The following is a 26,056-nucleotide window of genomic DNA, read 5'->3' as shown; positions in this document are numbered from 1 at the left end:
ACACAGAAATTATGAACTTGTCTGCTTGTTTTGTCACATATTTCCTCATAAATTTTTTAAACCCCAGCATCTCTAATATAAAATTTGACTCAGAATATCAGTTTGGTACAGATTTCTCTGACACAAGTTGTGAATTATCCTATGAGACATTGTCTGTGAAGTTCTGCAGATTCCCCCAGAAACAAATATACATATTTATTGATAATATTCCAAGGAAGCTAAAGTCTCCATAAAACCAAAAGTGACTCGCTTCCTATGTGCCCAGCTTCTGTCTCTCCAGGCTTCGTATACTCTTCGTGGGGATTATAATAAGAAGCTGTCTCCAAACCCATCCACTGTCCCCAGTGATAACTGTACCCCACACATTACAGGATTTGAGGGGAGTGGGCAGGGTCCCACTTCAGTGGTTAGAGATGTCATCAGTGTGCTGACTTCCTCTCCCCCGGCCTCCTCCTGATACCCAGGGGTGCCTGTCTTTCTCCAGTGGAATGTACACAGCCATCGCACTTGTCTTTCTGCCCACTTCCACCTCTGGTCCTTGCCCCAGTCACCTGACTGTCCAGAGCACATCCAGTTGTCCTGCAGTCCCACCCCTCCTGGGGTGTGACTCACCACAGGAGATGCATCTCTTGAATGGCTGCCCTCAGCACGCAGTGGTGGGCATAGCAGGGCAGTGTCAGATAAATGACCTGTGTGATTTGGGCCACCCTCTCAAGTATGACTATTCTGAGTTCCTGATCGAAGTCTGCATGATGCCAGGATGTAGTAGGTACACCCTGTAGTAGTCTACAGTAGATCTGAAGCAGGATGGATGTATTAGATACCAAGTCAGCAGCAAGGCAGCTGGTGTGGGCACAAGGCATCGTTAAAAATCAATATGGCGAGGACTTCCCTGTGCTCCAGTGGAAAAGAATCTGCCTGCCAATGCCGGGGACACAGGTTCAACTTCTGGTCCAGGAAGACCCCACATGCCAGGGTGCAACGAAACACATGTGCCACAACTACTGAGCCTGTGTGCTGCAACTACTGAGCCTCGCACCTGCAGCTGGTGCTCCACAATCAGAGGAGCCACTGCAATGAGAAGCCTGCGCACTGCAGCAAAGAGTAGCCCCCACTTGCCACAACTAGAAAAGGCCTACAAGCAGCAACGAAGACCCAGCACGGGCAAAATAAACTAAATAAATAAATATGACTAGCCATCTAGTCAAGGCTATTGTTTTTCCAGTAGTCATGTATGGGTGTGAGAGCTGGACTATAAAGAAAGCTGAGTACCAAAGAATTGATGCTTTTGAACTGTGGTATTGGAGAAGACTCTTGAGAGTCCCTTGGACTGCAAGGAGATCCAACCAGTACATCCTAAAGGAAATCAGTCCTAAATCTTCATTGGAAGGACTGATGTTAAAGCTGAAACTCCATTACTTTGGCCACCTGATGGGAAGAGCTGACTCATTGGAAAAGACCCTGATGCTGGGAAAGATTGAAGGCAGGAGGAGAAGGGGATGATAGAGGATGAGATGGTTGGATGGCAACACTGACTCAATGGATATGGGTTTGAGTAAATTCCAGGAGTTGGTGATGGACAGGGAGGCCTGGTGTGCTACAGTTCATGGGGTCTCAAAGAGTCGGACATGACTGAGTGACTGAACTGAATTGAAGGAGCTTGCAACTTTCTCTCAGTATTTTAATCTTTGAAATTATTATGTGTGTGTTGCTTGTTTGGGTTGATTCTTATTCTAGACTCTCTTTCTCCTTCTTTCAACTATACCTTTCAAGCCTCTTTCCAAGAAGCAAGAGGATTCCAATCCATCTCTTTAAGGGATCAGCTCTTTCTTGCAAAGATGGAGGGAGCTGGTATGAGTCTCATCTTGTCACAGCCCTGAAGGAAATGCTCCAAAGAAACCATGTCAGGAGGCAGGGCCTGCCTGACTGACTACTTGATATTGACCAGCTGTCTTTCTCCTATATTTATTTCTAGAGGAATGTGGAAGTTGGGTGCTTGCCTCCCTAACCACCACTTCCAGCTCAGTGCCACCCACTCCATGCCCTGGTAGGGTCCTTCCCCACCTCCCTGCATCTTTGCATGATATTTCTGCTCCCTGCCTCCGAGCACGCCTGGTCCTCACCTCCTGTCTGTCTGTCAGGGCCTGAAGCAGTCCATTCTCCTCCCACATCCCCCTCTGGGCTTCTCTGGCCTCATACACTATGCCTGTCTCCATGCCCACCCATGCTCTGAATCACTCACTGTAGCACCTAATTATGGGCTGCCTTGAAGGCTTTGACTTATTTTCTGTCTGTTTTAACATCTATAACTGAGAAGCGAACACTGAGCAGGGCCTGGATAAATATCTACACAAATTCTTTTTAAATCAATGAAACCTGTCTACAGGACATTTCTAGAAGAACTGTCTGCATAGTTAATCCTCAGAGTTGTATGTTCTAAGAGCCGACCTCCTGTCTGTTCCTTCTTTGAAACTCCCAGGGTATGTAGTCTTGACTCAAAATTCACTTGACTTTGCTTCTTTCAGTACCCATTGATTATTATACTTACTTGAAACTCAAAGAATTTCGTTTTATACAAAACAAATCCCATTTCAAACCTGCCATCTAATTCCTTGCTGGCAATTTGTAAGTGGTAATAGTACTTACCTTATACAGTTACAGAGCAGATTACATAAATTCTGCATGTTAACTGCTTAGCACAATAGATAGCCTGGCATAAAGTGAGTACTCAGTAAATTTAACTAGTATTATTATTGCTGCTTCTGACTTCTAGCCTTCTTGTAACAAACTGCTTGCCTAATCTCCCTATTTCATATTTCCAGGTGACTGAGGTTTGACAGTGCATCATCTAAGTGAGGGACACACAAAATTAGAAATTTGGGCTCAGATCATTCTTCCAGGAATGTCTAAGATGGAAGTTTGGAGGGGAAGTCACCTCTCTGATACCCTAAGATCTATGAAAAGAGAGCTCAGTGGGACCTCTGGAAGCTGCTCAGAACAGTAACTATTCTTTGTTTGAACCAAAGAACATGGGCCTTTGGTTCTTGGACTTCCTGAAGATCACAGGGCTGTGAATGATCTCCTTTCTCCAAATATCACCATGAAATACGGTGTTCTATCTTCTGGACGTCCTGTCTTGGAGCAGCGTGACTTTGTCATTTTAAGCTGTATTTTGGCACCAGCTGGTGCTTCAGTTCCTTTTAGGTACAGCTAGAGTGCAAGACTCAGCTCTGTTTTGTCAAAAGTTTAGCTTTCCTTTTAGGTTCAAAGGATTCATTAACAAAAGAAACCACTCGTAACACACAAACAAGCAATTTCAACTTTTTTAAAGGAGATTATTTGACTTAATTTCAATATGCAGTCGTTAAAAGAAAAGAAATAGAAACAATAGACAGAAGTAACAGTGTACACAACACCAAATTGTGCCAACTTACATCCAAACGTGAACATCGTTGCAAAGGCCAGAATGACAACAATCTGGAGTCCCAGCCGGGAAAGGGTCCTGGGTGGTGCATCCATCCCACAAGTGAGACCTCCAATTGCAGTCTGAGGGGCTTCTGCTTATAATTCCAGGCTGCAAACGGGTATCATCATCAGTTTGCCTGCAAAAATGCAGCTCTGGTTTTAACTTTTTACAATGCTTCTTGCTTCACCCTGTGAATCATAAGACTTCTTAGACCCTGGGGCACTGGGCAGGACCTGAGGCGCTTAAGAGATTCCAAGACCCACTGCTTGACTTGCTGGTAACAACTGGTGTGCTTGCAGGCAGGCATGTCATCCAGGTAGGGTCCAGGCAAGGTCAGAAGTTGATCAGCGGCCTGCTTTCCTACTTCTGAAGGCTGAACAAGACCACCTCCATTTTAATTTCCCTAACAAGTTCTCTGATGGACAGTTATAATTTGTGAAACTGTATGACTATGAGGAAACAGTTGAGATTGCATTCAAAGAAAGGACAATTATCTCATTGGTGGGCAGGACACAAGGCCTAGACCTATATTTGAAGGCTGCTACTGTATTTGAAGGCTGCTACGCACATTTACAAATGGACCAGAGTCCTTGACTGAGGGGCATGGCTTCTCCTCCTACACTACTGACTTGCTCTGGAGGTTAGACCTGGAGGACACTCTTGGACAACTGAAGTCATACTGCTTCACCAGTGTGGATGTATAGAGGGTCAAGAAGGACCAGGATCTCCATAGATAAAGTAAAACTGAGAAGGAGTAACTATATGGATTTTTTTTCCTTTTACAAAATGATCTTCTTTGCTTGAAAGTTTATGGTTAATCCTTGTTTTCCCCTCAACATAGAGCTTTGGAAAAGAGAAAAGGTATCTACAAAATATTCTAATTTTCATTCCCCTTGGCTGAGCCACACTAGTCCTAATTCCTGGCCATACAGGCCAGAAATAGTTCTGCCAGCCCCTTCCTGGGTCTCAGCCAGATTCCCAAAGAGGAAAGAGAGTGAGGAACCAACGATGGGACAGGCTGTTTCTAATGGGCTCATTGCCTACAGGTTCAGACTTGACCCCTCAAAGCCACCTTTTCCAAGCTGCTTCTCTTCAGTTCCTAACGAGCTGTGATGAGGGCAAGGCTGTGTTGTTCCCTGGCTGCTGATGCTACTGCTGCTCCTTGGAGGGTGTGAAGGGCCGGGACAGGTGGAAGGGGCCCAGAGCAGCAGGAGGGACCAGGGCAGATGGAAGTGGCCTGGACAGATGAGAGGGGCTGCAGGGCAAGATGGGCTGTGCCCAAACAGCCGGAGCCCAGGTAGCTACAAGCGTCAGCTCTCCTTGGACAGGCCTGTAATATCTTTGGAAGAGAAGACAACACAGAGAACTTCTGGTCGAATTAGAAACCCCAAGTCAGGGTACGTGGGCACTGGAATGGGCCTGCATCTATGGGGTTGTGGGAAGGATCTGGCCCAGAGAAATGGTACTGGGTGGATGTATAATTCATCCAAAGTCTGAGTCAGCTGGCACATGTTCCCAGGTGAGAATACTGGAGATAGTTAATAACCAACAACATCCCAGCGGATGACACCATCTGCAGCCGAGCTGATGAATGAAAATCTAAGTGACAGTGGCAGGAGCTGGAGAGAACCTTGCAAATGAGGCTGATGGAAGAGCATGCTGAGGGAATACACCCTCCTTTTATAATCGCGCCACTCTCAGAGGCACTCCTGTCCAAGCCTGCAGGCTGCCAAGGATTGGAGAACCAAGGGCATTGCACTGCAAGAAGCAGGCAGAGGGCTTCTCAGGACACAGCTGGAAGGAAAGAGAGAAACACTGGACCTGAAATGTCCAGACCAGGCTGGGTCCTGCTTTTGCCTTGTAAGAGCTACATGACTTTCCCATGCAAACTTGACCTCTCTGGGCCTTGTGTTTATTATTTCCAAAATTAATACATGCTGGACAGGACTGTTGGGAGACTAAAATGAGATACCATCAAAGCTATTTTGGTTTCAAAATGCAAAACTCCCATTTTTAGGCAAAATGGGGAATTTTTAAAAGAATGCTGGAAGATCTCATACACTGTAATTGAAGGAAGAGAGGAGAGCCACATCCAAGAGCTCCTAGAACCAGGGGCTGAAATGCTCCCAGAACTTTCTCTTCACTTCATGCCTCTCTGGAGATTCCCTTGGAGATTAATTTCTTGAACATGTCAGAACCCAAAGTCAGTGACAACTCCCAACTTTCACATCCACTGTTTTACCAACAGAGAATTGACTCTGCTCCCCAGAATTACAGGGAAGGCCTCTGTTTGGCCCACCTAAGGCCAGGTGACCAACCTTCACTCAATCAATTGCAGGGCAGGGGGATATGGTCTGTGAAACATGGGTTTTCCTGCAGGAACCTCATGGGGGAGATGAGGTTAGAAAAATCCCAGAAGATGGAGTAGTAGAACCAGAGGGTGGTGGGTGGACAGACAATAGATGTCCACCCAGGGCTTTGTAAATTATTACGCAGGGCCCTTTCCATGTGAAGTCTTGGCAATGGCTACTGGACAAACACCCTCAGTGCTGAGAAGTGCTTTAGAGTCTTGTGTGTATGGAGACAAACAAGCTTCAGTCTCTGTTTACTGGTCTTAAGGAAGACATCTGTTCTCTGCACTTGGGGACTGCTGCCTTGAGGCAGTAGTTTTATAATCTCTGAGCTATACTTTGGCACCTGTTGAATGCTAATACTGCTGGGAAAGAACTAGGAAGAAATCTATACATAGAGTCTGAAGGTCAATTAGCATGCACCAACACATTGAACTTGAACAGCAATCAGAAAAGACTAGAAGTTTGTGCTTAAGTGGGAAGAAAATGAACTTGTCGATGGACAAAACTCTGTGGCCAGGGCAGATTATGAGAGTCATGAATCTAAGATACTTAGCTCTGGAAACTTTACTGCCATGGTTTATTATCTGGTCTCGTTGCTCCTCTTCCAAGAGCTCTGTCTACCTTGAAATAGATGGCCTGCTTTGCAAGTGGAGAGAAAGGGCATGGGGCCACACCTTGCAAAGGGGGATAAGGGGAGAGGAACATCTAATTAGAATTAAAGCTCAAGGAGCTGGGCCTCCTTATACAGTGCACAAAATGTTCTGCCTTTCTTCCCACTTTTAACTTCTCACCCAGAAGGGCTTAAGTTTCTCTGAGATTTCAGAGTGTAAACTGGCTTCTAGGTGGGCAGCCCTTGGAGGCCAGCATCAGTGGCAGTGACCCGGCACCATCAGCCTTCATTTTGTCTCCTCTAGTTTGTGCTTGGCATCTCCCGGCGATAAATCCTTCATAATTAAAGAATAAGGGGAGAGAGGAGGCAATCTTTAAAATGTTAATCCTGTCTTCATCAGCATCAGAGAGTCTTGGACTCTAAAACTGAGTAATTGTTTACACGGGCCGAACACAGCTGAATTAGAATCCCTCCTTATGCTGAACGAAAGTCAAAGTGTTAGTTGCTCAGTTGTGTTAGACTCTTTGCAACCCCATGGCCTGTAGCCTGTCAGGCTCCTCTGTCCATGGGATTTTCCAGGCAAGAATAGTAGAGTGGGTTGCCATTCTTCTCTAGGGGATCTTTCCAACCCAAGGATGAGACCTGGGTCTCCTGCATTGAAGGCAGACTCTTTACCGTCTGAACTACCAGGGATCTGGTATCGATTCCTATGCGGAAAAGCACCAGGCACAGACAATGCATTCTCAAGGCCTGGCTGAGGATCAATGACTGGGTTTCAATACCTCAAGTCTGATGATTTTGTTTCTGTGGGTGAATTTGACAGACCTTGGCCTCATAAAAGGGCTTCCCTGATAGCTCAGCTGGTAAAGATTCTGCCTTCAGCACAGGAGAGCCCAGTTTGATTCCTGGGTCAGGAAGATCCACTGCAGAAGGAACAGGCTACCCACGCCAGTACTCTTGGGCTTCCCTGTGGCTCAGTGGTAAAGAATCTATCTGCAGTGCAGGAGACCTGTGTTTGATCCCTGGGTTGGGAAGATTCCCTGGAGAAGGGAAAGGCTACCCACACCAATATTCTGGTCTAGAGAACTCCAGGGACTGTATAGTCCATGGGGTCACAAAGAGTCAGACACGACTGAGTGACTTTCACTTGTCTCATAAAACTCTGGTCAATGCTTTGCACTGAGCAGCTCTGGCATTAGGCCCATCTAACTCCTGCCTTTCTGTATCAATGGACAACAGGAAGCGGGATTCATGACAAGGAAGGATGGGGTGCCATGACAATGACACCTGTTTGGTAAAAAGTGAGTGGATTGAAGCAGGAATTGGGAATTTTAGGCATCTGTGTCCACTCCACCAACCCGCCCACATGGGCAAAAAGCTATGCCTAGGAGACTGTTTGGATTCTCTTGTACTTTATGTGATCACTGGAAAATATGAGTGACACAGGCATGGATGCAAAGAGGAAATGGTAAAATAAGAGATGGCTTGGGGCATAGAGCAAAGGGCCACAGCCTAGGAACAAGAAGTGGGGTCGCCAGAGTCCCAGGAAGGAAAAGGTCCCATGAGGGCGTTCTTAGCCTGAGAGTCTGTGAACTGGGCTGGTGGCACTGACTCTGACTTCCCTCAGATCTAACTCACTTGCTACCCACATCCTTCTGAAAGGGCCACTTTTCTGCTCCATGACTGAGTTGACCTCTGCAGCCTACTTGACTGATGACTCTGGACCTTGCTCTTAGGTTCCAAAGTTCTCAAGATGGCAAGTATCCTGACAACACTCTCCCTGGGGTTTATCTTCATGTTTCCCTCAGTGGATGCCTGTCTTAGTCTGTTTGGGCTGCTATAACAGAATACTATTATATAGTTTGTTTATACATGACAGAAATTTGTTTCTTACATTTTTGGAGGCCAGGAACTCCAAGATCAAGTCTCTGGTAAATTCCATGTCTGGTGAGACTTTGCTTCCTGGTTCACAGACAGCTGAGTTCTCACTGTGTCCTCACAGGGTAGAAGTGGTGAGAGAGCTCTCTGAGGTCTATTTTATAAGGGCACTAATCCCATTCATGAGGGCCCCACCTCAATGACATGACTACCTCTAAAACCCCCACCTCTAATTTCTTCACACTGGGCATTAGGATTTCAACATATAAGTTTTGGGAGGACATAGGCATTCATGCCATTAGAATGCCTGAAAGAATATAAATATATCTTAAAAAGAACCATAGAGGTAATCTTAAAATCAGAGTCATCTATTTGAAACTACAAATTATAAGTGGGGCTTAATTACTTATTGATAAGGAAGTTTCCTTTCCAAGGAAAAACCAACCTTTCTTTAATTTAGTGCAGATTAATAGCATCAGTGGGTTTCCCAGTTGACTCTAGTGGTAAAAAGAACCTTTCTGCTAGTGCAAGAGACATAAGAGATGTGGGTTTGATCTCTGGGTCAGGAAGATCCCCTGGAGGAGGGCATGGAAACCCACTCCAGTATTCTCACCTGGAGAATCCCATGGACAGAGAAACCTGGTAGGCTATGGTCCATAGGATCTCAAAGAGTCGGACATAATTGAAATGACTTAGCATGCACACACATAGTATCAATAAGGCTCTGGGAGTAGATTTTAAAGTATCTAATTTGGAGAATGCTTTCCAAACACTCATTTCCAAACGAAAAGCTAAGAGTTTATAATCATTCGATGAGTTTCTGAAAAGACTTGGGTGTGAGGTGGGTGCTGTGCTACCCGCATTGCTCACAAAGCTTTCTTCTTGAAGTGTTTGGCTTTTCAGTGCCATGTCTGCGTTGCCGCTTCTCCTTCCCTTCCCTCAGCTCAGCACACTGCCTCACACACACACAGACACACACACACTACAACAGAGGGGGACTCTGATTCTGGGTTTTCTGGCTATGGTGCCTTGTGCAGGACAGAAATAGAGGAACGTGAAACAGATACCAACCCACACTCAGCTCTCTCACCAAATATCAGAGCAATGTGCCCTCCCACTTATTGTTGCTGTTTAGTGACTAAGTTGCTTCTGGCTCTTTGTGATCCCATGAATAGTAGCCCGCCAGGCTCCTCTGTCCATGGGATTTCCCGGGCATGAATATTGGAATGGGTTGCCATTTCCTCCTCCAGGGGATCTTCCCAACCCAGGGATCGAAGCTGCATCTCCTGCATTGAGAGGTGGATTCTTTACCACTGAGCCACCAGGGAAGCCCCCACTTCTGTTAGTCTTGCTCTATTTATGTCAATGCAGGGCAATGGTGCCTGGTGGGGATGAGGACAGGGACACTACAGAAAAGTTGGGAATTTTCAGATGGTTCAATACTTTGCTATTCTTTCTAAACTATCTCCCATTCAAACTTTGGGCCAGGTGCTATTTTTGAACACTAAGCATGAAACAGGAATGATGAATTGTTTGGTGCCAAGGACATAAAATAAAGAAGGACAATGTAGGTAAAAATAATGCTGCTGTGATTTATGGAGTTTCTTTATGCTTTTTCTCTTTTTCCCATATTCTTCCAAATTTTTCTCAGTTTGCTTAAATAACTTCTCTCACTTTTTCTCTTACTAGGAGTGAGAAAAGGACTTAGTCATACTTTTACCTTTCCAAAGTTTGTCTTACAATAAATAACTTTCCCTCCAAAGCCATGCTCTTAATAAGGTGATGAAAATTCATTCAACAAGATTTCTTCAGCACCTACCAAATATCAAGTGCTATGGAGGAAGCAAAGGTAAGCTATCAACTGGCCCTAGGCCAAAGAGGCCACCCAGTGGCCGGGGCTAGACCGTCATGGATCTGCCCTGGATCCACGGTAGGTTGGAGGTCCCTACCCCAAGCAGACACAAGCACTGGCTAAGTTTGGGTAGGTGTTGGGTAAGGCTTCTGGAGAACCTCTTGGGGCAGTGAGGGTGGGTGATCCTTCCTTAGTAGGGAACTCTTGGTCTACTACTCAATAATGAAGATTCGAGAAGCAGAGTTAGTGGCTTTGGAGCCAGGGTGCCTGGATTTGAACCCCGCCACTGCTACATGCCACATGGGTGACCTGGGGTAATTTACTTAACCTCTCCAAAACCCCAGATTTCTCCTTGATAAAATGAAAATGATAATAGAGTCTGTCTCACAGAGTAATTCATTAGCTGCAATAATATTAATAACAACAACAATAATAACTCAAGTCCAATCCAGAACGAGGTTCATGGGCAAATATGGGCCTTTCCAGGAGGAGAATGTTTGGGACTTTCAGAAAAGTGTTACCAACCAGGGTTCTCAGCCTCCTTAATTGATAGAAATGTATCAGAGGCCAGACAAGAAATTCAAGTAAGGCTTTATCAGAGCAGCAGGGAGCGAGAACAAAGAGCAGGCTCCCTGGCTTGCTTGCTGAGGGGAGGGGCCAGCTGGTTCCTTACATGCAGTGAGGGTAGGGGTGTGTCCAGGGGTCAGGCCAGAGGGGTAGCTTGGTGGTTTGCCCACCGCTTTGGTAGTGCTATGTGCAGGGGGCATGCTCAGTACCCTGCTTGGGCTCCCAGCTCTCGGAAGAGGCAGCTGGTTTTTAGTCTTTTTGTGTCTCGCCCAGAATTTGTCTCAACTGTGTACACACCCGGTTGTCTTTAGTCCCATATAGTTTCTTTGTATTTTGTAGCTCAAGGAGACGTTTGTCCAGGTGCAAGCACTCCAGGTTCCAAGTCCCAGCCTGTCCCAAAAGGGGGCCACTGGGTCTGGATGAGGGAGTCAGATCATTAGGCTGACCGATGGGTCTGCAGACATGGGTGTTCTGGTGCCAGAATGGTTGTTAGAGGGGACCACGCACTGAGGATGTAGGGGAAGGTGAACACTTAAACCTGTGACCGGGAGGGAGGCCTGGCACCGGGGCCCACCAGCCGGTCAGCGCTCTGAGGCCCTGGGGAGGGCATGGCTGGCCCCCACAGGGCCCTGGGCAGGCTCTTGTTGGCCCAAACCCAGGGAGCGGCTCCTCCTGCCGGTGCTCAGGCAGCAGCCTGGTGGGCGGGGCTGAGTCAGCGAGTGGGACAGTCAGCAAGCATCCTCTGAAGTCCCTGCTCTCAGGGAGTTTCATTCATGGAGAAGACAGAAAAATCCATGGCTGTGAAAATCCATGAAGTGTTGCACTTGTGACCCTCCTAACATATGGTTGTGAACTTTGAAGTTGGCTTGCCTGGGATCCAAAACAGCTCTGCCGTGGACCTGCCATGTGTCCTGGGCAAGGAATTCAGCCCCTCTGTGCTTTTATTCCCTGTTAAATAGGCCTGATAACAGTAACCATCTTGTTTTTAGAAGGATTAAATATAAAGGTAAAGTGCTTGGCACAATTCTAATTATTATTATCATTAAAACTAATTAAATAAACTCCAACCACGGGACACCTGCTTTGTCCTTTCAACCAAACACTTACATTTTCTCAATGACTGTTTACTGGAAAACATTCATTACAAGGTCTTTATCAGGGTCAAGGATGTTGGATGAAGTATGCGTGTCATCTCTGGGGCTGGTGACGCAAGTGATTGTCGGGGAAGACAGACAACCACTCGCATCTGTGGTCCTTGGGACAGGGTCGGGTCTGCTTTAACTGGAGGATAGAGGAATGTCCAACAGGAGGTCAGGATTTCAGGGCTGCTGCTGACTGGCCCTGACCTCCAGAGGGCAGGGCTTGGGTGTCTGATGTCTGAGGGCCTGAGTCAGACGGCGGAATGGCCCAGCCAAGCGGGACAGTGCAGCTCAGCTCCCACAGCAACCGTGGCAAAGAGAGCCGAAGGCCAGCTGGGATCAAGAATGGATGAAACATCAGCTCTAATTTTATCTTACTCCTGGCATTGGTCTTTCTGCAGAGATAAGGAAAGAAATTGGAGATGGGAGGGCTGCAAAGGTGAAAAGGCATGGTGGCCTGACCAGAAGCAGGAGAGTAAACCTCCCTGACATAGGCATGGGGCCATCTTATCAGGAAAACTGGGGCTCCAGGGTCAGCACAGACTTGCCAGGGGGCAGGGAGTACAAGGACCCAGAGTGGGGACCAGCTATGCAAGGGACAGCCAGAAGATCCCAGGATGTCCCTGTCTAGGGAAGCCCTGGACCACTGTACATCTTGATAAGAGGAAGACTGGACCAGCTCTGCCATGACTGCAAGAGCTGGGGCAATGCCTGCCACCCACAGATGCTCTGCATCACCATGGCTGCTCCCTGGCTGTCTGCACTTTGGAAATGACAATGAATTAAGAGCAAAAGATGAATGCTGCTGGCCGGCTGTATTTATATGCTCGACTTCCATGGAAACCCAGAAGGTAGTAAATCAGTCAAAAGCCATATTTAATAACTCCTAGTAAAACCCAATTTACTCACCTGCCAACCATGGAAAAGTTGATTGCCTTGTCACAGGAGCCCCATTCACTGCAGACCATTGTAACTAACCCGGACAGAAGAATCAGCTTTCCCTTTTTTGGATAAGGATGATGCTTTGAAAATGAGCCATAAAATAGCCTAGAAGCAACATGTCTGCAGTGAATAATAGTGCTAGATTACTTTATTTGTCATATACTCCAGATCTGTCTACCTGGGTAGCCGGCATCATTCCTGAATTTTTAACAAGAGGCCTTATAGGGAAGACAGAGGAGGCAAATAACCCTCAACTTGTGAGGGAAGATATAAAGAGCCATGCCCTTTATTCCTGGCTGTTAAAAACAAGTATTTGGCCTTGGCTTTGGGGGATGATGCTAGCTGTCTGGATCACACCTTCTCAAACGCCAGTTGCATTGGTAGGTTTTCTGGGGTCCTTTCTACATCATGACCAGCTAGCTCAGTGAATGGATTGACCTGATTGAAATGATGGGGAAGCTTTCATTTCCACCTCACCGATCTCCACACACTATTGTGTGCCCCAAATTTTCTCCAACTCTGCCCACTGCCATCAACAAGCTGCTTGTTCCTGCGAAAACTCCTGATGCTCTCCAACTGTTTTCTAGATGCAAGTGCACTTTGAAATAAGTTTGAACCGAGATGGCTCAGAGCTGAAAAAGAGGAAATGATGCTGGTTACTGGGTAATTGAGTGCCCACTATCCTGTCTCTTGCATTTTTTCTTTGCTGTGTAATCAATTGTTCCAAATAGGTGAAATGATTTCTGCTTCCAATCAGAGCCATAGAGCTGGCATAACATAACATTTCCTGTATCTCTTCGGTGATCAAGAACTGGAAAACTTGCAGGAAGACTCCAGGATCCAGGACTGAGAGAGAGGCAAGGAACTTGAAGTCTGCATCCAATATCATGACTGGTGTGAGTGTCCTAGGATGCAGACCTTTCCCTCGGGCTCTGAATTCTGTCAATGCTGGGCTTGAGCCCATGTCTGCAAATAGGCCACATTTCACAATCAGCTCACTAGTTAGAGTTCTATGCTTTTGTTTGTTGCAGACTAGCCTCATTTCCAGGGCTGAACTTTGTCTCTTCAGAATTCTTTCACAGTCATAAGCAAGAGGATGTGAATTGTGCAGGCCTCCTGTTTAATGGGTGGGAGCTAAGTTTGGCTCAATATTTTAACAAATAAATTCTTTGCAGTATTTCTCAGATTAGGCTAGGAAGATATGTTCTCAGCAATCAGAACGCTTGAGACTGTCTTATTTGTCACAATTCTCCCATACTTAACTTTTTTTAAGTTGTGTAACCATTTTCCTAACACTATTAAAAGTAATCCATATGTACTTTCTGATCATCAGCTCACAACTCCGGCCTGGTTTCGGTGTTTCATTTGGTTCCCAGTTAGACACCAGCACTGCATACATTTGTTTCCCTAATGGTACACTAGATGGGGCTTCCCTGGTAGCTCAGCTGGTAAAGAATCCACCTGCAGTGCAGGAGACCCAAGTTCGATTCCTGGGTCAGGAAGACTCCCCAAAGAAGGGATAGGATATGCCCCTTAGTATTCTTGGGCTTTCCTGGTGGCTCAGATGGTAAAAAAATAAAAATCTGCCTGCAATGCAGGAGATCAGGGTGCAATCCCTGGCTTGGGAAGATCCCCTGGAGGAGGGCATGGCAACCCACTCCAGTATTCTTACCTGGAGAATCCCCATGGACAGAGGAGCCTGGTGGCCTACAGTCCATGGGGTTGCAAAGAGTGGAACATGACTAACCACAGCACAGCACACTAGGTACCTTTCTTCATAACTTTTAATGTAGGTGCTGGTTTTATCTTCACAGAAACCCTGCAGGATGGCTATTATCATTTGCCTTTTACAGAGAAGGAAACAGGCAGAGATGTTATGTGACCTTCCCCGAGTTACACAGCCAGGAAGGGCTGGAGCTGGACCCAGGTGGCTATTTGACCTCAGAGCTAGTAGCTCCTAACTGCTTTGCTATTTTGTCCTACTAGCTAATAGCACGTCACTTCCCATGTGGGGTTTCTCAAATTGGGCTCCATAGAAACCAGGAGATTTGTGAGTTTATACTAAAAATTATTGAAAGTTATTTTTCTGAAAGCAAATTTGTAAATTGCTTAAATTTGCAAAAGCACAAGCTTTGTGATAATCATTTGGGGTTTAAATCTAGACAAAGGTCTTACTAGCTATGTGATCTTAGGCATGTTTCTTTATATGTCCAACCTGTTTCCTTCTCTATTAAATGAGATATTGGTCTCCCTGTGTGGTCATTCAGAGTTTCTGTCGGAGTTATGTCATAGTTTGATGAAGCAACACGTGTAAAGTGCTGGGCATACCATGTTCAGTGAGGTTGTTCCCTCTTTCTCTCCACTCCACCACCACGTCTTCCTCTTGTCAGCTGGGTGCAAGGTCTGTGATAACAAATGCATGTCCTGAACTGGTAGAACTGCAAGAGGAGAACTATCTTTAGCTTTGTCAGTTACCACTCTTGGTCAAAGGATGAACCATTTACAGTTGACCCCTGGAATCTGCAAGGGATTGTTTCATGGATCCCCAAATCTGCAGATGCTCAAATTCTTTGTATAGCATGTTGCAGTATTTGCATATAACCTATGGACATCCTCTTGTAGTCTTTAAATCAACTCTGGGTTACAGTATAAATGCCATGTAAGCAGTTGAAAAACACAATGTAAACACTATGTAAATAGTTGCCAGTGTGCTGCAAATTCAGGTTTTGCTTTTTGAAACTTTCTGGAGTTTTTTTTTTTCAAATCAATCCAGTTGGCTGAGCCCACAGATGTGGAGGCTGTGAATATGGAGGGTCCATGCAGGTAAAAGCATTCTATGCACTGGGAAGATCATTCCAAAGAGATAATCATTTGTAGACAGCCATAAAGATGTAGTGAGGCTTCGGACAAGAAGCAAGATAAAATGTCCTAGTCTGAGGCAATAGCTCAAATTTTTATTTTTGCCATAAACTTGTGTGTTCTTGACCTGAAATTTCTTTTTAATATCTAAAATGAGAGAATTTTAATAGAACAGTGGTTTTACACTTTCTTTCTAACACTTAGAATACTTCCATCAAAAAAACAAAAAAAATTGTGTCCCTGAAAGCATGTTAGTTTCACAGAGCATGACAGATTTGATCAATTTATAGTGGCTGTCTGGGCCTAATGGAGAGAAGGATTCTATGACAATAGAGAAATCTGTGATGGATTAGCAATGTCTGCCAGGGGTGCAAAGGGTAGATAGGCTTCCCAGTGAATATCATCTTGTCTGGAAGACAGATATGATAAACAGGTAATGGGGAACATTTCAGACTCAACCAGACAGAAATGCCTGACTCCAGTTTTACTCTCTCTAGCAAACCTTTTTGCTACATGATCTTAGAATTCCTCCTAGCATCTCTGTCTATGATGTTAAATCTTGGAGGTAAAATACTAAAAAACCATATGATAATTGAAACTTTGAGAAAAATTTTATGGTTAATTACTAAAATTGCCCCAACCAAACTCAGCAGAGAAAGTGAGACTAACATCCCTGGCATTGGAACACTAAGCCCAGCCAGGATAACATCACTTTTTGCTTAAAGCTTCACTTTAATTGAGAGATGAGAAATAAATTAGGCTTTCAGGAAACAGGGGTTAGTACCAGATCATCATATTTGGCTGTGAAATGTTTAGTCTTCTCCTGCAGGCACCTGCTTCGTGTAATTGACTGTCTTGTGGGATGTTTTAATAGCCTTTTCCTAAGGGGTGAATAATGTCCACTGTAGTGCTCCAGGAGCAAAAAAAAAAAAAAAGGCCGCAGCTGGGCAAGATGCTTAGCAACTGTTACTGCGTTGAAGAGATTTGCCAAACTCAGCAATCCGAGGCAGTAGAAATTTATCATTGTGGTCATGAGGTTGACTCAGTATCAGCTAGGATAGAGACTCTCTTGCAGGAAAAGAAAGACCCTTCACTACAGTCCTGGGAAGAGACCTACCTAAATGCCCACCAAGCCTTCAGCACTCGGCACCCTCAGATCGAGGTGCCAACTCTTTGCCCTGGGCACAGAGTGTTTGTTTAAGAGAATTTGCAAAGTATTAAGGCGGAGTAACCCTCAGCAACTATCCACAAATGGCTATAAATCGTATTCTAATACAAAAGAAGAGGGAAAAAAGCCCTCAGATAAAGAACAGTTAATGACATAAATGGGTAGTTTATAAGTATACCCTAATGTTAATGTTAGCGAATGCCACCTCCTTTATCAAGTTTTTTGCAGAGTTGAACTTAAAAATATAGTTCCAAGATGGTGAAACTACTCACTTGAGTTTTGCTGGACTGAACAAGTGTATCGATCTGATAAGAGTATATGGGGCCATAGACATTAAACGGTCAAAAAAAACAAAAAAAATTCTAACATTGGCCACGTCTTTCTTCCTGGATAATCCAATGTCATGGGCAAGTTGCTGCAGCAAAACCAGAATCCTAGTTCTTATCTGTAAATTGAGAGGGAAGGAATAGGAAGTAAAAATGAATTAAATGATTTAAGTCAATATTTTCAATTATTTACATCACAGGGTATTTACAAAGGCCTACAAACATATTATGACCTTGAAAACTAAGAACTAGCCTGACTTGGAAATAGTGTCATTATTTTTCTTTTCAAGCACATGTAAATGCTGTTATTGTCAGGCAGTTATGAAAGTCATCGCGCTTCTCAGCTGTGCATCTCCAGTCTGATGTATTTGTCTTCTATCATCCAGTGTGTATTCTGCCATCCATTCAATCAGGACATGGAAAGATGTTCAACATCATTAGCCATACCCAAGTCAAAGCCAGGTGAAATACTACTTCATGACCATGAGAATGTCTCTAATGAAAAAGACCACAACAAACGTTGGCCAGGATGTGAAGGAATTGGGAGCCTCATACCCTACCAGTAGAACGGTAAAATTGTGCTTGTGTGAGTGCTCAGTCATGTCCAACACTGGAGTGGGTTACCCTTTCCTCCTCGAGGGGATCTTCCTGACCCAGGGATCAAACTCAAGTCTCCTGTGTCTCCTGTACTGGTAGGCAGATTCTTTACCACCATGCCACTTGGAGATAATGGTACAGTGCTAAAGAAAAACAGTCTGGAAGTGCCTCAGAAAGGTTAAATATGGCATTACCATATGACCCAGAAGTTTCACTTTCAGTAATATACTCAAGAAAAAATGAAAATGCATGTATCTGTATGGCTGAGTCCCTTCGCTATTCACCTGAAACTATCAAAACATTGTTAATCAGCTATACCCCAATACAAAATGTTTTTGGTGTTAAAAAATAATAAAATTTAAATTAGCAGCAATATTCAGCTGGTAAAGAATCTGCCTGCAATGCAGGAGACCCTGGTTCAATTCCTAGGTTGGGAAGTTCCCCTGGGGAAGGGATAGGCTACCCACTCCAGTATTCTTGGGCTTCCCTGGTGGCTCAGATGGTAAAGAATCCACCTGCAGTGTGGGAGACCTGAGTTTGATCCCTGGGTTGGGAAGATTCTCTGGAGGAGGGCATGGCAACCCATTCAGGTATTCTTGCCTGGAGAATCCCCTAGACAGAGGGGCCTGGTGGGTTACAGCCGTGGGGTCGCAAAGACTTGGACACAACTGAGCAACTTAGCACAGTGTATTCATAATAACCAAATCTGGAAATAAGCTCAGCAGATCATCAGCTGATGAATGGTTAAATAGCATGTGGTATAGTCATATAAAGCAATATTATTTGGTGATGAAGTTAAAAGAAGAAAAAGAAATGCAGTACTGATGCATACTATGTATGATGTGGATGAGAATTAAAAATGTTATACTAAGTGAAAAAAGAGGCATAAAAGACCTTGAATTGTATGATTTATTTTATATGAAATGCCCAGAACAGGCAAATCTATGGAGACAGAAAGCAAAACAATTACTGCCTAGGACTGGGGAGCTCAGGGGAAATGGAGGGAGATTGTTACTGGGTGGGGGAGTTTTGGGGGGTAATGAAAATGTTCTAAAATTAATTCTGCTGACAATTGCACAAGCTTATGATTGCTGGCTCAGATGTTAGAGAATCTGCCTACAATGCAGGAAACCTGGGTTCTATTCCTGGGTCAGAAAGATCACCGGGAGAAGGGCATGGCTACCCACTCCAGTATTCTTGCCTTAAGAATGTCGTGGACAGAGGAGCCTGGCGGACTACAGTCCACGGAGTTGCAAAGACTCAGACGTGACTGAGAGACTAAGCATACATGATTATACTAAAAGCCATTAAATGGCACACTTTGAATGGGTGAATTATATGGTATGTGAATTATATCTCAATAAAACTGTTATAGAAGAAAAAGAAATAACCCAGAAAAAACTCAGAATGTTAACAGCCTAGACTAGATAATTAGAACAAGAAATCAATGGATTAAAAAAGAGGCAAGAAATGTACCATAAGCTCAATATGTGATAAAATTTGCACTCCAAATCAATAGTGAAATAATGAAATTATTTTATTAATTATTCAGTAAATTATGCAAAGAAAGTGGCCAACCATCTGTGAAAGACAATAAAGTTAGATACTATGCTCACAGTATCAATATAAAAACAAATTCCAAATGGGTTTAGAGGTAAATGGACAAAATGATATACAAGTGTTTAAAAACTAGACAAAGAATTTGTCATGTAGAAGGCCTTTCTAAACAAGAAATAAAACTGAGTGTTCTAAAGAAAAAGGCAAGCAATTCTGAATACTTGGAAATTAAAACAATTTATGACAAAAAATGGTAAAAATTTTAAAAACAAGGAAGGCTATTTAAAATGTTGCTATGGACAAATATTTAATGAATGATACATATAAGGAGTTCTTACAAATGAATAAATAGAAAAAAAATTTAGAAAAGATAAGAGCAGATAATTAACTAACAAAGAAATTTATATTATATATATATAATTTATATATAAGGCCAATAAACACCTGAAATATATGCATAGAAGTTAATATAAACAACATTTTTTTTTAACTTGTGTGATTGGCAAAAATAAAAAAGACTGGAAATACCTAATTTTGGTGATAAAATATTCACTCTCATTCAATATTCCTAGGAGATAAATTGTTAATCTTTGAGGGATCAAAATTTGGCCATATAGATCTAATTTTTTATTTATGCCATCATGGTAGTTCCAATCTAAAAATCTAGCCTTGAAAAAATGCTCGCGCAGTTGCACAAAATTATAAGTAAAGAAAATTGCAACACTGTGCATAATAATAAAATATTGGAAACAAACTAAAGGACTATATTGCTGGGGAATTATTGCATAAACTAAGGTACATCCCTCCGTGGAATATTTTGCAATTGTTAGAGTAATGTATACTGAATGGAAAGACATCCAAGATAAATTCTTAAGGAATGAAAAGCAAATCTCAAAACAATAAGCATGGAAAGATTCCATTTATATAAAATGTCTTTGTAAATATACAAAACGATTAGTAGTGCTTAGCACAATTACTGTGCGGCATGTGATATAAGGAAAAGTTTCTCTTACTTTTGACTTGCCTTCAATGAAGCTATATTTATGTATAATTTAATTTATTTCAACTGGTGCTTAATAAGGGACACAGGTTAGATCAATTCTCAGTTTCTTTATAGTTCTCCCACTCTACGACTCTGTAGAAGTATCTGTGGCTGCTGCCTCAAGCTACCTTAACCTCGGCAGACAAGAGAACCTTGCCAGCCCTAGACTTTGTGACTTGAAGCCATCTCCTATCTGATAAAATACACGGGTTTAGCAATTTTGCTTTAACAGACACCTTCCAGAGTAAACACATCTGGTTGTAGGTCAGACAGTGAGACAGTAAGCTTATCTTGGTGTCAGAGGCAGCCTGTGTGTTTGATGGCATGACCCAGGAGATGGTCCACAGTGGAGCGCCTGGAGGCTGAAGAGAGTGCTCACTTTGCTTTTCTCTAGCTGTATCGGCTGTGGGAAACTGGACACACACGTGCCAAAGAGGAAATCGTGGACAGGGGATGGGGGTGCTGTTGACCCTTCCCGCCTGCCCTTCAGCCCCTGCTCCAGAGAGAAAGCAGGGCAACCATCCCATCTGATAGCATCAACCGTGTCTAAGGTAGACTCTTGGGCGGTGTCACCAGAAATCTAAGCAGAGACTTTAAACGCACAACATACGTAGACCATCTTGGTTAGGAAACTGATGGCAAAGAACAGAAAAATTCTCAAGCTTTCATTTCACACTTCAACATACAAAATGCAAAATTATATCTGGGCCACATAGAGAATAAAACTGGAATACGAAGGTGAGGAGTTGGGACCAACTTCGCCTTCCCCACCCCTTCCTCTCCTCTCTGTCTCTCTCTCACACACGCACACACACACCGAGCTCTTATCCCTTCTGAGGGACCAAATATTCCTTCTCCTTCGTCCTTCCTTCTTCCTGCCTTCTCTCTGTCCATCCGTCTGTCTGACTCTCTTTTTCTCCCTCTCAGTGGGCGCCTTCCGCTTTCAGAAGCCCACAGTAGCCATTTATTTCAGATGAGCACCATGACTTCAGCCTTTGATATCCAAATTCTAAATCAGAAGTGAAAGATCTGGCTGTCTCAGACCAGCTTAGGAGCTGGGCCTCAGTAGGTCCTGGTAATTGCTCTTCATCTGAGCAGTAAGGAAGCAAGAGAGGCAGGCAGCAAGAGCAGTGGGCAGCCTGGGCTCAAAGTCTCTGGGAGGAAGGCCATTGTTAGAAAAGGGCTGGATCAGTCCACACGATAGAGTCTCAGATTGAAAGGGCACTTGGACTAACACAGCTTCCTCCCCAGGGTCTCCTACGTGACCTTCCTCACATTTGTGGTTTAGCCTCTGCCAGAACGTTCCAGAGGGGTGCCTCCCTGCTGCAGCGAATCTCAGTTTAAAGCAGCACTGACCAGGACTAGAGTCCTGATACTGACTCTGAGCCTTCCTCGTGTACGCCTGCCAGCCTCGCACTCTGTCTTCTCTATGGGAGTCACGCCAGCTCCTGAGAGGTATGACCATCAATTCTTGGAAGGCTTTGTAGGAGCATGTGCCTGAAAGTTGCATTTCCACAAATCAGTGTGAAATCAGTGAAGAAAAGCACCCCTTCTGTCTAGGCAGTTCTTACACGCCTTTATCCTGACACTCAGTCCACTTGGAGGACTGTTGGCCTTGTTGCTGAACTGGAATTCATTAATTCACACAGGCATACATTCATTCATTCAACAAATATTTACTGCATGTCTACTATGTGACTTCCCTGGTAGCTGAGCTGGTAAAGAATTCACCTGCAAAGTAGGAAACCCTGGTTTGATTCCTGAGTCAGAAAGATCTCCGGGAGGATGCCATGGCAAGCCACTCCAGTATTCTTGCCTGGAGAATCCCCACGGACAGAGGAGCCGGGTGGGCTACAGTCCATGGGGTCGCAAACAATCGGACGTGACTGAGCTACTAAGCACAGCTCAGCACTATGTGGCCAGCACGGTAGCAGACGCCAGGCACAGAGTTTGACCAGGGAACATACCTCTGTCCTCATGGAGAGAAGGGGCGCAGCGTCTATCAACAGAGGAATGGATAAAGAAGATGACATACTGCTCAGCCATAAAAAGAAGGAAATAATGCCATTTGCGGCAACATGGATGGTCCTAGAGATTATCATACTAAGTGAAGTAAGTCAGACAGCAAAGACAAATGCCATATGATATCACTTATATGTGGAATCTAATAGAAAAAGGATACAGGACTTCCTTGGCGGTCCAGCGGTTAAGAATCTGCCTGCCAAAGCAGTGGACACTTTTTCCATTGCTGATCCAGGAAGATCCCACATGCTGCAGGGCAACTAAGCCCATATGTCACAACTACTGAAACCCAACACCTAAAACCCATGCTCCACAACAAGAGAGGCCACTGCAAGGAGAAGCCCATGCACTGCAACTGGAGAGTAGCCCCTACTTGCTTCAGCTAGACAAAGCCCACGCACAGCAACGAAGACTCAGCACGGCCAAAAATAACAAATAAGTAAATAAAAATTCCAAAGATGATACAAATGAACTCTGTTGCAAAACAGGAACAGACTCACAGATCTTGAAATCAAACTTATGGTTACCAACCGGGATGTTTCCAGTCGCCCAGTCATGTCCGACACTTTGCGACCCCACAGACTGCAGCACACCAGGCCTCTCTGAGGGGAGATAAATCAGGTCTTTGGGATTAATTAGGTGCACACTTCTATACATAAAATGGATAAACAGCAAGGACCTACTGTACAGCACAGGGAATGTGATTCAGTGTCTTGTAATAACCTGTAATGAAAAGGAATCTGAAAAAGTGCATATATGTTTATGTGCGTGTGAAACTGAATCACTTTGCTGTATACCAGAAACATTGTAAATTGAGTATGCTGCTGCTGCTAAGTCGCTTCAGTCGTGTCTGACTCTGTGCGACCCCATAGATGGCAGCCCATCAGGCTCCCCCATGCCTGGGATTCTCCAGGCAAGAACAGTGGAGTGGGTTGCCATTTCCTTCTCCAATGCATGAAAGTGAAAAGTGAAAGTGAAGTCACTCAGTCGTGTCCGACTCTTAGCGCCCCAATGGACTGCAGCCCACCAGGCTCCCCTGTCCACTGGATTTTCCAGGCAAGAGTACTGGAGTGGGGTGCCATTGCCTTCTCCATAAATTGAGTATACCTCAATAATGAAAAAGAAAAAAACTGTATATATCATTCATAGGATGAAAGAATTGTGAAAGAAAAACCAGGTGCTGGGCGCTGGTAGCAGAGAGGGACCAGCTGGGTCAGGATGATCAGAACATCTTTTCTCAGGAAGTGAGGCCAAGGCTAGGGACAGTGAAGTGAAGTCGCTCAGCCATGTCCGACTCTTTGTGACCCCATGGACTGTAGCCTACAAGGCCCCTCTGTCCATGGGATTCTCCAGGCAAGAGTACTGGCGTGGGTTGCCATTTCCTTCTCCAGGGGATCTTCCCGACCCAAGGATCAAACCCGGGTCTCCCACGTTGCAGGCAGACGCTTTACCGTCTGAGCTACCAGGGAAGCCCTAGTGGACACTAGCAGGCAGGATAATTTACAGTGGGAAGGGAAGCCTTTTGGGACAGAGAGGAGCCTGCGCAGACCCAGAGGCAGTGGGAGTTTGACCAACTTGAGGCAGGAGGAAGAGGCCAGTCTGCCTGGAGGTTAGTGAGTGAGAGGGAGATGGGGATAGAGGAGGCCGCCAGCAAAGCCAGCAGGGCACAGCCAGAGGAAGGGGGAGGGCCACTGCCAGGCTCCAAGCGGGGAATGAAGTGGCCATATTTTTTATTTTACAAGCTCACCCTATCTGCTGTGCAGAGTAAATTAGAGAGAAGGCAGAGTGGGCAGGAGAAGGGCAGATGGGAGGGACCCTGGATCGCCATAAGAGAGCTGCTTGGACCAGGGGGGTGGGGAGCAGGAGAGACAGTAGAGTTTGAACAACATCAAATTCAGTAGATTTTGAAGGCAGAGGACTTTGTGATTGGGAGGGGAGGGAGGGGGTGAGTCGTTTATATTGAGACAAAGAACGGTAACAGTGTATTCAGTGCGGGGCCCCAATATGTAAGAGATGCTTGGGAAACATCCAAATACAGATGTCAAAATTCTAAATGGAAAAAAATGTCTAAGTTGAAGTCTGTGGTAATTTTAACTAGAATTCTGTGGGCAGCGTTTACTGTATTGCTGAAAAGCAAACCCTAACTCACTAAGATTCCAGTGGATAGGATAATTCTTCACTATTTTATAAATGTGGAACAATCAAAATGCAGACAATCATTTTGTGAATAACACGTCTTGAGTAAATGTGTTTGTCTTCAGCGTTTGGAGAAACTGAGACTGTTCCGTAATCCAGCCACCGTGTTTCCATGAAACTACCGTTTTATTACACTTTCCTCCTCCCTCACTTCTTTGTTGGGAGTAATCTGTCCATGCGGATGAGTTTCCGGGCTCTCGGGCCTCCTGGGGGGAGTAGGTGGTGGTTCTGTGACAGCGTCAGCGGGACTGATTTCTAATTAGAACCCAGTGTAGGAATCATGATGCATGAGAGCACGACTCTGATAATGAATAGTGACACCTTCAAAAATAGCTGATCAAAACCCATCTGCTCAGAGCTGCAGCCCAATATGAGGGTGGTCCTTGGAGCTGCATGCCTGTAGGGTGAACCCAAAGCTCTCCAAGGCAGGGCAGAGGGGCAGAGGAGACAGGGTCAGGGCCCGGGATTCCAGACCACTCACTTTGCACCAGACCACCCCTCTCTCATCTCATCCAAGCCCACGAATGAAAGGTAGTTGACACAGCCTGTCTCAGGAGTCCTAGAGCTTCCTGAAGCTGATGCAGATCCTACCTGGGTGTGTCCAGTATTTTGCATTTACAATAACTAACAGGGATCCCCAGGTGGGGGACTCAGACTTGCAGGCTTGCCTTGGGCATGTCTGTTTTCTTCCCTCGTGATGTTAACTGAGACTGGCCTCCAAAGCTTAGATGAGCTGTCACACTTCCTCCTGTCCCCCTGCACCCTTAGCCCCTACCCATCCTGTTAATTATTTGTTCAGAAGGTCCCTGGCCCAAAGAAATCTCTGTTCATTTCCACCCAGACTCTGGCAGCCCCATTGTGAGATGAGCTGCTTCTCAGTGGCTGGGGCTTTATTTGTGCATAAGCAGACCCGGAGCCCTGGGCCCCAGGGGTCTTGCCACAGCCCAGATTCACAAAGGGCCCATGAGACTCGGAAGGGTGGTTCCCAAGGCTACCAGCCAGCAAAGGGAGGAGTGATGATGGAAGCCTGCCCACAGATGGGGGAGGGCTGTGCTTTGGAACTGTGGCGTTAGAGAAGACTGTTGAGAGTCGCTTGGACAGCAAGGAGATCCAACCAGTCAATGCTAAAGGAAATCAGTCCTGAATGTTCATTAGAAGGACTGATGCTGGAGCTGAAGCTTCAATGCTTTGGCCACCTTTATGCGAAGAACTGGCTCATTGGAAAAGACCCTGATGCTGGGAAAGATTGAAGGCAGGAGAAGGGGACGACAGAGGATGAGATGGTTGAATGGCATCACCAACTCGATAGACATGAGTTTGAGCGATCTCCAGGAGTTGGTGATGGACAGGGAAGCCTGACGTGCTGCAGTCCATGGGGTCGCAAAGAGACACGACAGAGTGACTGAACTGAACGGAGGGCCAGGGTGTGCAGGGCAGAGGGCTCCCTCCCTTAACTTCCAGGAGAGCTGCCTGTCCCCTCT

General features: G+C 45.1%; 1 long non-coding RNA gene across 1 annotated transcript; it reads right to left on the bottom strand.

The window, feature by feature from the left end:
- Window positions 1–1,232: 1,232 nt before the first annotated feature.
- Window positions 1,233–25,744, bottom strand: LOC122446533. The gene is made up of 3 exons (XR_006270894.1): window positions 25,675–25,744; window positions 8,149–8,155; window positions 1,233–1,324 (listed from the first exon to the last, which is right to left on the bottom strand). It is a non-coding gene; the product is annotated as an uncharacterized LOC122446533 (long non-coding RNA).
- Between the last annotated feature and the right edge of the window lie 312 nt (window positions 25,745–26,056).

The sequence above is a fragment of the Cervus canadensis genome, chromosome 8 (genome assembly GCF_019320065.1).
Source record: "Cervus canadensis isolate Bull #8, Minnesota chromosome 8, ASM1932006v1, whole genome shotgun sequence".
NCBI classification, from domain to species: Eukaryota; Metazoa; Chordata; class Mammalia; order Artiodactyla; family Cervidae; genus Cervus; species Cervus canadensis.
This window is presented reverse-complemented; position numbering and strand designations above follow the sequence as displayed.